Source organism: Felis catus, chromosome C2 (genome assembly GCF_018350175.1).
Source record: "Felis catus isolate Fca126 chromosome C2, F.catus_Fca126_mat1.0, whole genome shotgun sequence".
Classification (NCBI taxonomy): Eukaryota; Metazoa; Chordata; class Mammalia; order Carnivora; family Felidae; genus Felis; species Felis catus.
In genome coordinates, this window is record NC_058376.1 from 118,052,639 (window position 1) to 118,065,913 (window position 13,275).

The 13,275-nt window shown below is 36.5% G+C and overlaps 1 long non-coding RNA gene across 4 annotated transcripts in view; it reads left to right on the forward strand.

The window, feature by feature from the left end:
- LOC123380105 overlaps window positions 1–13,275 on the forward strand; it is a 462,087-nt gene that overhangs the window by 379,655 nt on the left and 69,157 nt on the right. For 3 of the 4 annotated variants that reach the window (XR_006585430.1, XR_006585431.1, XR_006585428.1), the window contains exon 3: window positions 10,476–10,523. The exons of the other annotated variant lie outside the window; for it this stretch is intronic. This is a non-coding gene — a long non-coding RNA (uncharacterized LOC123380105). The remainder of the gene's footprint in view (window positions 1–10,475; window positions 10,524–13,275) is intronic. 4 annotated transcript variants of the gene reach the window in all.

Sequence of the window (13,275 nt, forward strand, 5' to 3'; positions counted from 1 at the left end):
TATCTACAATGTAATCTCTCTCCCAACTTATATGTTCCTTTCTGATTTTCACACATTAGTGTTCACTTTCTTATATTCTGTGTGACTTTGTCAGATGCCTGTAAGACTCTTTATTGAGCAAATCTGTGTTTAGAATAAACAGATGAATTGCAGTGTCTCTTCAGACTTGCTCGGTGATATGTCTGTGATGTGAACTCTGAAAAGTTATGCTACCATTTAATGCACTAAAAAATGAGGTGTTTAAAATTGGTCTTGTAAGGAAAGGGATTGTTTAGGAATATTGATTGTTTAGGAGTAAGGACTTTCATTTCTGGCTGTGCAACCAAAAGAACCAAGCAACTAATTCTGAACCTATGGCAGGTGATATTTATTGCCAACAGATCTCCATGTGAAGAAGTATATTATCTTCCATCAGGATACTTATTATTTTGAAGTGAGATTTATAATCAGGATTTATTTATTTATTTATTTATTTATTTATTTATTTATTTATTTATTTAGTAGGCTTCATGCCCAGCACAGTGTGGAGCTCAACTTGGAATTTGAACTCACAACCATGAGATCAAGACCTGAGCTGATGTCAAGAGTTGGTTACTTAACCAACTGAGCCAGCATTATGTCCCTATATTCAGAATTTTAAAAATCCTTATCCCTTAGCCTGGCTTTTGTAGTTCTGTACTAATTTTCACCAGTACTCTGACTCAAGAAAGCTAGGTTTTAGTCCCACTTTTGCTATTAATTAGTTTTTGATGATAAGCAAATATTTAATTTGAAAGAATCTCAGTTTTCTGTTTCATAAAGCCAGGGGCTTAGATTGGGTACTTTCAAATGTTGGTCCCAGCTTTTAAAAGTACATGACTCTGGGGCACCTGGGTGGCTCAGTCGGTTAAGCTCTGACTCCGGCTCAGGTCATGATCTCACGATTTTCAGGTTTGAGCCCTCCCTAGGGCTCTGTGCTGACAGTTTGGAGCCTGCTTCAGATTCTGTGTCTCTCGCTCAAAAATAAAATAAACATTAAAAAAACCTTTTAAAAAATTAAATAGATGTCCATCATTCTGTTTCTTTTCATATTTTACAAATTTTTCATATGTATCCAGGGAATATGATTGATATGTATTATTACAGTGAATAAATGCTTAATTTCTCTTTTTTTAAGTTAGCTATTCCCTATCAAAATATTTATAGTAAACAAAGTTAATTTTCTTTCTCTTACTAAGTTCTTGTCTCACAGAAGAAAAATTGCAGAGCCCTGAAATTTTAAGAATTAGAAGGAATGCTTCACATCCCTAGAGTATGTATTTTCAAGGGGACAAAATAAATAAACCATGGACTCTTATTTTTCCTTCTTTAACAATGAACCGTTATTCTATACAGAATTCCATATTCCAATATAGATTGCATAATATGCATTTAAAACGTACCCTAATAAGTCATATTGCAAGATCTACACTGAATTTACTATTATAAATTAAATGAACACTAAATATAACTGCAAAATGTTACTGAAATTCAGAAAAAAATATTTAAACCTTAAATTTAATTTAATTCCAAATAATGTTTCGTATCACTTGGAGTTATTTCAATTTGTCATATTTCACAGAACTATTCGGGTAGTGATATAATTTGGTGGCTCTATGCATTTAGTTATTTGTAGTCATTGTCTGACCCAAGTTTATTACCCAGACTTAGCAAAATTACTTTCCAGTACGTCAGCACTTTATATTTCTGTTTCATAATGTGACGTGATTTTTATATTTCAGTGAAAAAATTTGACAAGGTACCTGAAAACGAGGGAATCCCACCACTATTACATCCTTAATGTTGAAATTTTGGGCTTAGTATAAAAGATCCAAACTGAGACAGAATGATATGGAAAAGACAATTATGTACTTTACTGATAGCAGTGTGGCCTTAATAGGTTAAGAGCCTAGATTTTGGAAGTGGGTGAGTATAGGTTTAAACCAGTTTTAATCACTTACTTCCTATGAGTAGCCTGACTTGAATATTAATGCTTTTATCTTCACAACGATAAAAATAAGATTAGCACCTCGCTTCATAATAAATTGCGTTATGTAAGATGATTAGCGGAATACTTGATAAGTTGTAACTGGTGAGTACATTGGAGTTGTTCTGGGTTTATTACTATTTTTGGTGCTTGGAATACTGAAAACAGGGAGAATGTGCTTTATTCTGGTTCCTGCCGAATTTCCTTAAATCTTGAAAATAATGTCTTAGCAGACAGCCTGCCAAAGTAAAAGTTCTTCACTAGAGAGCTTTTATGAGAAACTGGGAGGAACATGAGATATCACAATGAGATTGCTAAAATCTAGTTCAGCATAGCCTAGGCCAGCATTCTACACAAAGAAGAGGAACAAAGGGTAATGTCTGGGTCTTTAATTATCTGACTGTAATGGCTCTTCTACTGTCGACCCTAGATTGACAACTAACCCCAAAACATTCATTTCACTGTCCTCACAAAGTAAGACCAGCAAATTATTTGCCGTTAAATTGTTGGTTAATTATAGGACCTCCAATTATCAGCCATTATCAGTAAAATGTTCCATTCACTGGACAGAGTACTTTGCTTCCTTTGGCATGGTAATTTGTATGTATGTTTAATTGCTTTGGTAGATGTTTGTCCACAATAAATATCCTTTCTCCAAACATTATAAGAAGAATTAATACCATAACTTTTTCCTGATGCCCATTTGCTCTTACAGATCTTCCTCACTTTATGATGTGGTTACGTCCTGATAAACCTATCATAAATTGAATATTATTAAGTTGAAAATACGTGTCTTTTCTTTTTTTAATGCTTACTTATTTTTGAGAGAGAGAGAGAGAGAAAGAGAGAGACAGGATGCGAGCCCCAAGGGGTAGAGAGACAGGGAGACACAGAATCTGAAGCAGGCTCTGGGCTCCGAGCTGTCAGCACAGAGCCCAATGCGGGGCTCAAAGTCGTGAATCACAAGATTATGACCTGAGCTGAAGTCAGACGTTTGACCAACTGAGCCACCCAGGGGGTCCTGAAAATGCATTTCATACATTCACCTATCAAACACTATAATTTAGCTCAGCCTACCTTAAATGTGCTCAGAACACTTACATTAGCCTATAGTTGTGCAAAACCATCTAACACAAAGCCTATTTTATAATAAAGTGTTGGATATCTCCTGTTATTTATTTATTTATTTATTTATTTATTTATTTATTTATTTATTTATTTATTTATTTAAATTGTATTTAAACCCAAGTAAGTTAACATATAGTATAATAATGGTTTCAGGAGTAGAACCCAGTGATTCATCTCTTACATATAACACCCAGTGCTCATCCCAACAAGTGCCCTCCTTCATACCCATTACCCATTTAGCCCATCCTGCTACCCACATCTCCTCCAGCAACCCTCAGTTTGTTCTCTCTAAATAAGAGTCTCTTAGGGTTTGTCTCATGCTATTGATTGAAAACTGTACTGAAAGTGAAAGCAGCATAACTGTGTTCACGAAATATCGTAAGTATTTAGGTGGTTCACCCTCATGACAGCATGGCTGCCTCAGAGCTATGGCTGCTTCTGCCCTTGCCCAGCATCAAGAGAGAACAGCTACTGCGTATCACTAGCCCAGGAAAAGGGCAAAATCCAAAACTCTACTGAATGGATGTTACCTTCACATCATCATAAAGTCAAAAAATTGTAAGTTCAATCATTGTTGTGTCAGGGACCATCTGCTATTTTCCTTTCAGTTTAGCCTTCGTATGTGAACTTTTAAAGATGTTATTTCTATTTATTTTCTGAGAGCTATAACATTTCTTTCTAGGTGTTTTTGTTGTCTACCTGTCTCACTTAAATCTTTTTATAATTCTGATTTGTGTTCTTCTATTCCACCTTCTAGCATTTTGTTCATATCTTTCAGACCATTTATTGCATAGTGTTCCTCTGCTTTTGGTTATTGTTTTCTGAGGACTCTAGTTTCTCAGATGGGAGATACCCATTTTCCTCCATTATCCTCCTTTTCTTACAGTATATTCTTATGGGGATCAAAAATCACCCTTAGAGGATGGAGTGGACCAGCAACCTGATTCTAGTTCTTCCTCTTCCCAACTAAGACCACTCCAGTACTTTCTGAGTCATAGTACTGTATTGGTCTGTGTTCTCCAGAGGATGGGGCATGTGGAATGAAATGATGCTGGAGGAATAGACAGAAGTCATGTTCCTTGGCTCTATTGGTCCTAAGTAGGACAACTGGATATTTTCCCAAGTACATTGGGGAGTATTGGTAGATTTTCAGGCAGGTCAGTGACATGATTCAATCTAAAGTTTATTGTGTATATTTAGGAATGTATTTTTTTTTACCTTCATGTATTAGGAATGGTTAACCTAATAGTACCCCAAAGTAGGGAGGAGAAATGCCAAGAGTAGAACCAATTTTGAGGGATCTCTAAAAAATGGCATTAGCCTGACATCAGGAAATCTCAATCCAAAATTCAGCAGGAATGGCTTTTTGAAAATGCCAGAAATGGTTCTGTAATGTATCAGACTCAAAGGCAAATGATGCAAAGAACTGGTGGGTGTCCTGGAGCAATGAAACTGGTGATTGCTTGTGGAATAGTAATCAGCACCTCCATGAATGACAACCTGCTCCACCCTATATCTATATATACATCAATTTCCCCCTTACTCCTACTGTCCTCCTTTTTTTTTTTCCTCAGTTGAACTATGACAAGCAGAGGCTTTTGCTTCAGACAGAAGAAACTTCAGCCAGATAGACATGGCAGAGCTAGAGAGAGTTTTAACTAGGAACAACAGATATTCTCAAATCTCAAAGATGAGTTGTTTCATACTTTACCCTTAGCATTCTTTGTGATTTCCTTCTCATCATCAGACACATCTTAAAGTAGATAGGAAGAGCAGTATTGGAAATCTGAAGGGGAGAGGGTGCCTGGGTGGCTCAGTTGGTTGAGTATCACTCTTGATTTTGGCTCGGGTCATGATCACAAGGTTGTGGGATCAAGCCCATGATGGGCTCCACACTCAGTGTGGAGCCTGCTTAACATTCTCTCTCTCTCTCTCTCTCTCTCTCTCTCTCTCTCTCTCTCCCCCCCCCCTCCCTCTCTTCGTCTGCCCCTCTTCCCCACTTGTGCACGCTCTCTTTCTATAAAATAAATAAAATAAAATAAAATAAAATAAAATAAAATTTAAAAAAAGCTGAAAGTGAATCTTAATTACAAATGCAGCCATTTCATTGAATGGTCTAAACTCAGTGGGGTAAAAACATAAAACAAGCTTATTTTATCTGCTCACAGCTGTGAATATCCCTCTGTTATACTTCCCCGGATGTCCCTTAACATTTTAAGGAAATCTAATTTTTTGATCACACATTTCATTATTACTAATGTCCTATCTGAAACTTCTATCTCATATCCAGCATATGCGTAAGCCCTCCCCACCCCCCCACCACAGATTAGGTTTCAGAGCCAGCTATTGAAACTGAGGAGTTTATAATCTCTGCTTCTCTCCCACATGTCAATCTTCTGTTATATTTTCTGTTATTTGGCAGGGAAGCGGGATTTAGGAAATTAGGCACTAGTTGTTGTTGATTTTAATTACCTGGGTACATAATTTCATTCTTCTGTGGGCGATGTTTCTCTGGCCATAATGATGACCATTAACGACTTCTGTGAGCAGGTGACCAAATGTTGGTCCTGCAGTGAAGTGTGTCTACACTAAATGGGGAGCACGTGAGAGGCTACTCCAGTGAAGAGTCAGTCTCCATCTGACACAAACATTGACTTTTGCTTCCGGAGTCTTTTCACTTACAAGTCATCATTTTTGATGCCGACAAGTTATGCCTAGTTGGCTACACCTCTCTTGACAACCACTTAACCCACAGGAGATCTTGGCCATCTCGAAGCCTGAGTGTATCAGCTGGTCCACTGCATGTCCATTTCCTCTACAGGCTTCCTACTGCATTTCTCTTTTCTTGCTGGTCCGGGAGGAAGAATAGCCAGTGTACCGCACGGCACATGTCCAGCCAGGGAATTAAGGATCGATTTATTCTACTTGCAGGTACCTCTAGGCTCTGAGAGTGGCTTCCTTGTGGCACACCATTCACCTGACTAGAGGTTGGAAGACGCATTTCTCTGACAATGGGAGCTAGCAATAGCAAGTATTGGGAGTGGGGCACTGGGAAGATGACACTAACAACAGCTAGTGTGGTCAACCACTTGGTTAAGCCAAAATGGAATATCTTACCCCCATTTATTTTTTGGGTCTCTATAGTGGGGTACCTGATACCTTATGATGTGAGGTATCAGAGGAAGACCTAATACTACTTAAGTATTATTCCACACCAACCCCATAGCCTCTACTTAATTAGAAGACATAATCAGAGAAACCCAAACTAAGGGACATTCTATAAAACAACTATCCTGTACTCTTCCAAAATGTCAATGTCATTATTCTTTTGAAACACACTGAATTATTTAAAGGTGAAGTTTCATTATGTCTACAAACTACTCTCCAATGATTCAGGACACAAATAAATTAGGAAAATAAAGTGTGTCAAAGAGGTGACAATCGGTGAATCCAGATAAAGGGTATATGCAATTCATTGTATTATCCTTTACAATTTTTGTGTAGGTTTAAAATATTTCAACAGAAAAATGTTGAAAGTGGATTGAACAGTAATATTTACACTATTTTCCTGATCTGATGATTTTAATGGTTTTTGAAAATATATTCCTATTACACAGGAATAATATATGTGAAAGTTACTATTGTAATATCGAATTTTGCTAGTGTAATATATCAAATTACCATAAACCATATGGCCTAAAACAACAGAAATATTCTCTCGCAGTTGTGGAGGCTTGAAGTACAAAGTCAAGGTGTCTCTAAAGCTGTATGACCTCCAGAGTTCTAGAGGAGCATCCTTTTTTTTCCTCTTGGGGCGTCTGGTAGCTCCATGTATTCCTTGGCTTGGGGCTGCAGAGCTTCAGTCTCTGCCTCCATAGTCACATAACCTTCTCCTGTGAGTGTCTCTCTGTATTAAATATCTCTGCTTTTCCTCTTATACAGATACCTGTCCTTGAATCATGGCCCATTTTGCATACAGAATAATCTCCTCTCAAGATCCACAGCCTGCAGAGAATCTATTTATAAATAAGGCCACATTCACAGTGGGGTTAGGATTGGGACATATCTTTTGGGTGTGGGGGGTCACCAAACAACCCAATGTAGATACACAGATGTCTTTGAAAAAATTTCTTATAGCTAAACTTATAATATGTTTCATTATTAATGAATATTAATTCCAGGCTTAACTTTTCTTTTTAAAAATTTTTAAATGTTTATTTATTTTTGAGACAGAGAGAGACAGAGCATGAATGGGGGAGGGTCAGAGAGAGAGGGAGACGCAGAATCTGTAGCAGGCTCCAGGCTCTGAGCTGTCAGCACAGAGCCTGACGTGGGGCTTGAACTCACAGACTGTGAGATCATGACCTGAGCCGAAGTCGGAAGCTCAACCGACTGAACCACCCAGGTGCCCCCAGGCTTTACTATTTGAGTGAAAATTTTCCTGTTTAGACAATCAGGTATATAAAAATATTTTGTTACCATGTTGTTAATAATACCAATAAACTGGAAAACACTTGATCATCTATCTACATAGAAGTAATCAAATAAACCATAGTGTCCATAGTATGTAAAACTATGTCCATAATATGTAAAACAGTTCCTAATGCAAATGATGTAGATTTTTATGATTGGCATGGACTAATGCCCAATAGTATTTTTATACTAAAAAAGAATCAAAATCACATAAAACATGTATAATATGATCCTGTTTATTTTTAAAACATATTAAATAAAATGGTGGACTTAAAATGCAGAAACATATGTAAATGCATAGGAAGACATGAATGAAGAATACATATCAAAATCAAAACAGTGGTGACCTCTGAGGAAGAGTAGGATCTTGAGAAGTGGGCTGACGAAGGGGAAGATTTCTTCTATTATTTTACTCTATTTTACATTTGTAACTTGTAAAAGTGAATATTTCAAAATAAAATATGTAAAATATAATTTTATATAAGCTTATAAAACATAAGAAAGTGAAGACATTCTTTAAAAAGGCCGCAAAGAGTAGCATATAAAGAAATGTGATGGTAGCTGGAAGCGATTTGCCTTCTAGGAAAGGGTTTGGTTTGTTTGCTTTTTAAGTAGAGTACATTTAGAAGCTTATGGGAATGATCTCATACAAAGATATGATATAAAAATAAAATATCGGGGCGCCTGGGTGGCGCAGTCGGTTAAGCGTCCGACTTCATCCAGGTCACAATCTCGCGGTCTGTGAGTTCGAGCCCCGCATCAGGCTCTGGGCTGATGGCTCAGGGCCTGTAGCCTGTTTCCGATTCTGTGTCTCCCTCTCTCTCTGCCCCTCCCCCGTTCATGCTCTGTCTCTCTCTGTTCCAAAAATAAATAAAAAAACGTTGAAAAAAATTAAAATAAAATATGAAGATATAGTATATAATAAATAAAATATAACATAATACAATGTAATAAAGTGATGGGAGATGGGGCTGATAAGGCTGAACGCAGGGGAATTTTGACTACATGTAGAGGGACTAGCCTTGGATAAAAGCAGGAGTATTCCTCACCTATGATCAAAGTATAGAAGGAGAAAATGAATGAAGATTCAGGAAAACCATAATATTTGTCATGGGAAAATAATAGACTGTGCATCTGATAGCTCCAATTTTTCTTTTTTAATTTTATTATATTTTTTTTAAGTATTCTCTACACCCAACAAGTGGCTCAACCTCATGACCCCAAGATCAAAAGTCACGTTCTCCACCGATGGAGACAGCCAGGCATCCCCGATAGCTCAGTTTTTTAATACGCAGTATGAATGATGTCATCAGTTGATATAGAGTTTTAAAGGCAAATGGGAGTTTGAGTACAAAGAATATTATGAAATGGACACTTAGGAAATGAGAACTTAAATGGTGAGCAGTAGTGGTGCCAATTAGGTTTTGGTGTTGCTTTTTTTCCTCTGCAATATTTCGCTACTAAGCCAACTAGCATAGAGAATGCAGAGGTAAGTCATATATAAAGAGAAGAATTTTCCAGAAGGCTAGGAATGAAGTATTTAGGAATAAGGAAGGTGAGAAAAAAAATCATTGTCAATGAAATTGAAATAGTGTTTTCCTTGAATATGTGGACTTAGAGGAAAATGAGACTTTAAAATTAGGGTTTGGAAGGGCGCCTGGGTGGCTCAGTCGCTTAAGCTTCCAACTTTGGCTCAGGTCATGATCTCACGGTTTGTGAGCTTGAGTCCCGCATAGGGCCCTGTGCTCATAGCTCAGAGCCTGGAGCCTGCTGCAGATTCTGTGTTTCCCTCTCTCTCTCTGTCCCTCCCTCGCTCGTGCTCTGTCTCTCTCTGTCTCTCAAAAACAAATAAACATTAAAATTAGGGTTTGGAAGTAGTACACTTTCTGATGATGACAAGTTCAAGGTTTAACTATGGCAATGTATGACTGCACATAAGTTCAAGACACTGTTAGGTATATATGGTTATTTATTTATAAGTTGAATTTACTCAAGATATTAATTAAAAATACTTGATGTATGACCACTAAAAATAAATTTGTGTTGACAGCGACAGGACTACATTGGCATATTATGATATGCATGCTTTCATTCACTCATTCATCCATTCAAGAGCTATTTATTTAGCATCTACTACATGTGGGAAAGAGTACCTCTAAGGATTCAAATTGCTTTCTCTCTTTTTTTTAATTTTTAAAAATGCTTATTTTTGAGAGAGAGAGAGAGAGAGAGAGAGAACATGAGCAGGGAAGGAGCAGAGAGAAAGGGAGATACCAGGCTCTGAGCTGTCAGCATGGAACCCGATGCAGAAGCCCCATGTGGGGGCTCAAAGTCATGAACCCGTGAGGTCATGACCTAAGCCAAAGTCCAATGCTTAACCAACTGAGCCACCCAGCCGCCCTTCAACTTACTTTCCCTTAAATGTTTGGTGTCTTGAAACTTATTTTCTAATGGTAATTGTAGTTACTGCCTCTTAACTTTACAGTGGTTTTGCAAAGTTAGAAAAAAATCTGAAGTCCAGAATATTTCAAGTAACCAATAATTTGAAATATTTCTTTGCCAATATAAATTCATTGTAGGAAAATAAGAAAATCCACACAAGCATAAAATGCACATGTAAAACTCAAAATTCTATTAAACTTATAGATGTGAGGTAGCCAGACTAAAGTCAAAGAATATTATTAGATGTTAGATTTTAATAGGTACTGGTAAGTTGCCTTCAAAAAGTTTTATTGCTGATTAATATTATGAGTGATTTGAAAGCTAAAGAAAATCTGATTGTATTATTATCATCTCTGTGAAGATTTAACTCTACCTCTCCTTAATATAATTGTTCCCTAAATGTCTCCCCCTTTTTCTTTCTTGGCAGGGGTGATATGAGCATAATTAAAATTTCTAAGACCCAGAAACACATATAGTAAGTAGTTTTGTATATACTCTTTTTAAAATTTTTTATTGTCTTATTTGTTTTTGAGAGAGAGAGACAGAGACAGAGTGTGACTGGGGGAAGGGCAGAGAGAGAGGGAGACACAGAATCTGAAGCAGGCTCCAGGCTCCGTGCTGTCAGCACAGAGTCCGACGTGGGGCTCAAACTCATGAACCATGAGATCTTGACTTGAACTGAAGTCGGACCCTTAACCGACTGAGCCACCCAGGTGTCCCAGTTTTGTATTTACTTTTATGTATGGGCTACATTTTAGAAATCAAATATATATAAAGGCTTTGCAAGATAAGGAGAGCCCATCTTTGTGTAGAAGTAAGCAGTATAAGCTGCCCCTATAGAACAAACTGACAACCATCTGAGCAAATACAATTTGTACTGACTGTCAGTGTAGTGGCAAGAGGATACTGGAACAGTGGGAATTCATTTACTAAAGAACTCTAGAATCGTGATGCAAAAAAGATTACTTCATCATCCATTTTCACCACTTTTAAGAGTTTTGCAGTCTTTATCCATACAAACTAACTCAATATGCTATACTAGTTCTCTCTTTATTATATGAATAAAAGTCAGTGTTATGGGCTGAATTGTGTCTGCTTGGCCCGATTTATGTTGGAGCCCTGATAACCCAGTACCTCAGACTGTCACTGACTTGGAGATAGATATGATAGATGTGATTAATTTCAATTGAGGCCATACAAGTGGGCCCTAACCTGATCTGCCTTGTGCTCTCATAAGATCAGGAAATTTAGACACACAAAGGGACAGCAGGGAGGTCATACACAGAGAAAAGACTATTTGAGAACACAGCAAGAAGCTAGCCATCTATAAGCCAAGGAGAGAGGCCTCAGAAGAAATCAAACTTGCTAAAACACCCTGATCTTAGTCCTCTAACCTCCAGAACTGTGAGAAAATAGACGTTTGCTGTCCAAGTCATTCTGTGATATTTTATGGCAGTCCTAGCAAGCCAATACAGTTTTTAAGAAAAATGTGAATTTAAGTAGGAACTGCTTTTTATTGTGCTTAATATTTTTGAAATTAGTGCTCACAGTTTTTGGGTTAAATTAATTCACATAAGACTTTTATCTAATTATGTTTATATTTGCATTATAATATATTATAAATTACCATTGCAGGTTTCTAATTATCAGAGATTATTTCTCCCCAAATCATAATAATACATATTTGCTACTAAGGCTAATAAATTTATTGTCCTAGATTTTAGAGCTTTGAAAGATGTTAAGAGATTATTTAATCAAAATTAATCTATCTTCACTTTTGTGAGTCATATGACATTTTTATATTTCTCATTAAAAATGAAGGGCAATGCAATGATTAAATTATTATTTATTCAATTGCATGCACCAAATTGCACGTTAAAAAGAAACATTTCTATGTCGTGACTAACAAATTTTTGAATTTAAAAAATTATCCAGTTAAATTTTACTGATTCTAAAATGATGCATCACTTCATAATTTTGAAGCTTTACACTTTCAAGAGGATAATATTATAATTTTTCAGTAGAGCATTCTTGACTTTTTGAAACAGGTAGACATAACAAGATAGAAATATCCACTGTTAAACTGCAAGCTAATAAACTTGAAGATTTATCATGTTTGAAGGTAAAGAAAAGCTCATGGGCTGAAGAGTGTGGGTTCTGGAGTTAGGGTGCCCAAGTTTTAATTTTGAAAGGTTAAAGTAAATTCCTGAGAGTTCTATAAACATGCGAAATTTACTTTAGTGTCTTCATGACTCCGTTGTTTCAATAGTAATCTGGGTTCTTAAAATAATTACGTTACAGGATTAAATGTAACAATACCTGTAAAGAGGGGCATCTCGGTGGCTCAATCAGTTGTGTCTGACTCTTGATTTTGGCTCAGATCATGATCTTATGGTTCGTGAAATTGAACCCCACCATCCAGCTCTGCAAAGATAGCACACAGCACAGAACCTGCTTGGTATTCTTTCTCCCTCTCTCTCTTCCCCTTCCCAGTTGTGCGCTTGTGTTTTCTCTCTCTCTCTCTCTCTGTCTCTCTCTGTCTCTCTCTCTCTCTCAAAATAAATAAATAAACTTCAAAAAGTAATATCTGTAAAGAGTTTAAAACAATGCCATATTCCTATTATTATTATTTATGTTCATATGAAATATGTGGCAGAGTTTAACCTAGACATAGTGTTTCTTTAAAAATAGTGGGTGCATAACTTCTTCAGCAATAATATGGCTTTGTAATGTGATATTGAATACCAGAAGGAGAAAATTGTTTTGCATTCATTAATTTTCAACTAGCATCCAAAGTTTACTTACCATTACTACAGGTGCCTCTTCACACATGGTGGGTACTCTATCCAAGCTTACTAAAACAAATTCATGTCGTTTACTTGGAGATGGAATTGTCTCTCACCAAAGTTAGTGAAAGTTACTATGAAAAATTATTTTCCATTGGGTAAAAAAAAAAAAACAAACAAATTTTATCAGAATTTCTTTTAAACGAGCTGGATGTAATCAAGGGGAAAATAGAAGAGTTAATGTGAATTCAAAATTTGTACTTATAACTCTTTTATCCCGATAAGAACATTCTTCTCTAGTATTTATTAAAGAGCTTAAAGCCCTTTTGCCTGTTTTTATCTCTACTGGAGAAAAATGCATAAGCTAAGGCATTACATGAAATAATAGTTTTATTTGACAGAACTAATTAATCTAGCTAAAACTTAAAGTGATTTTAGAAT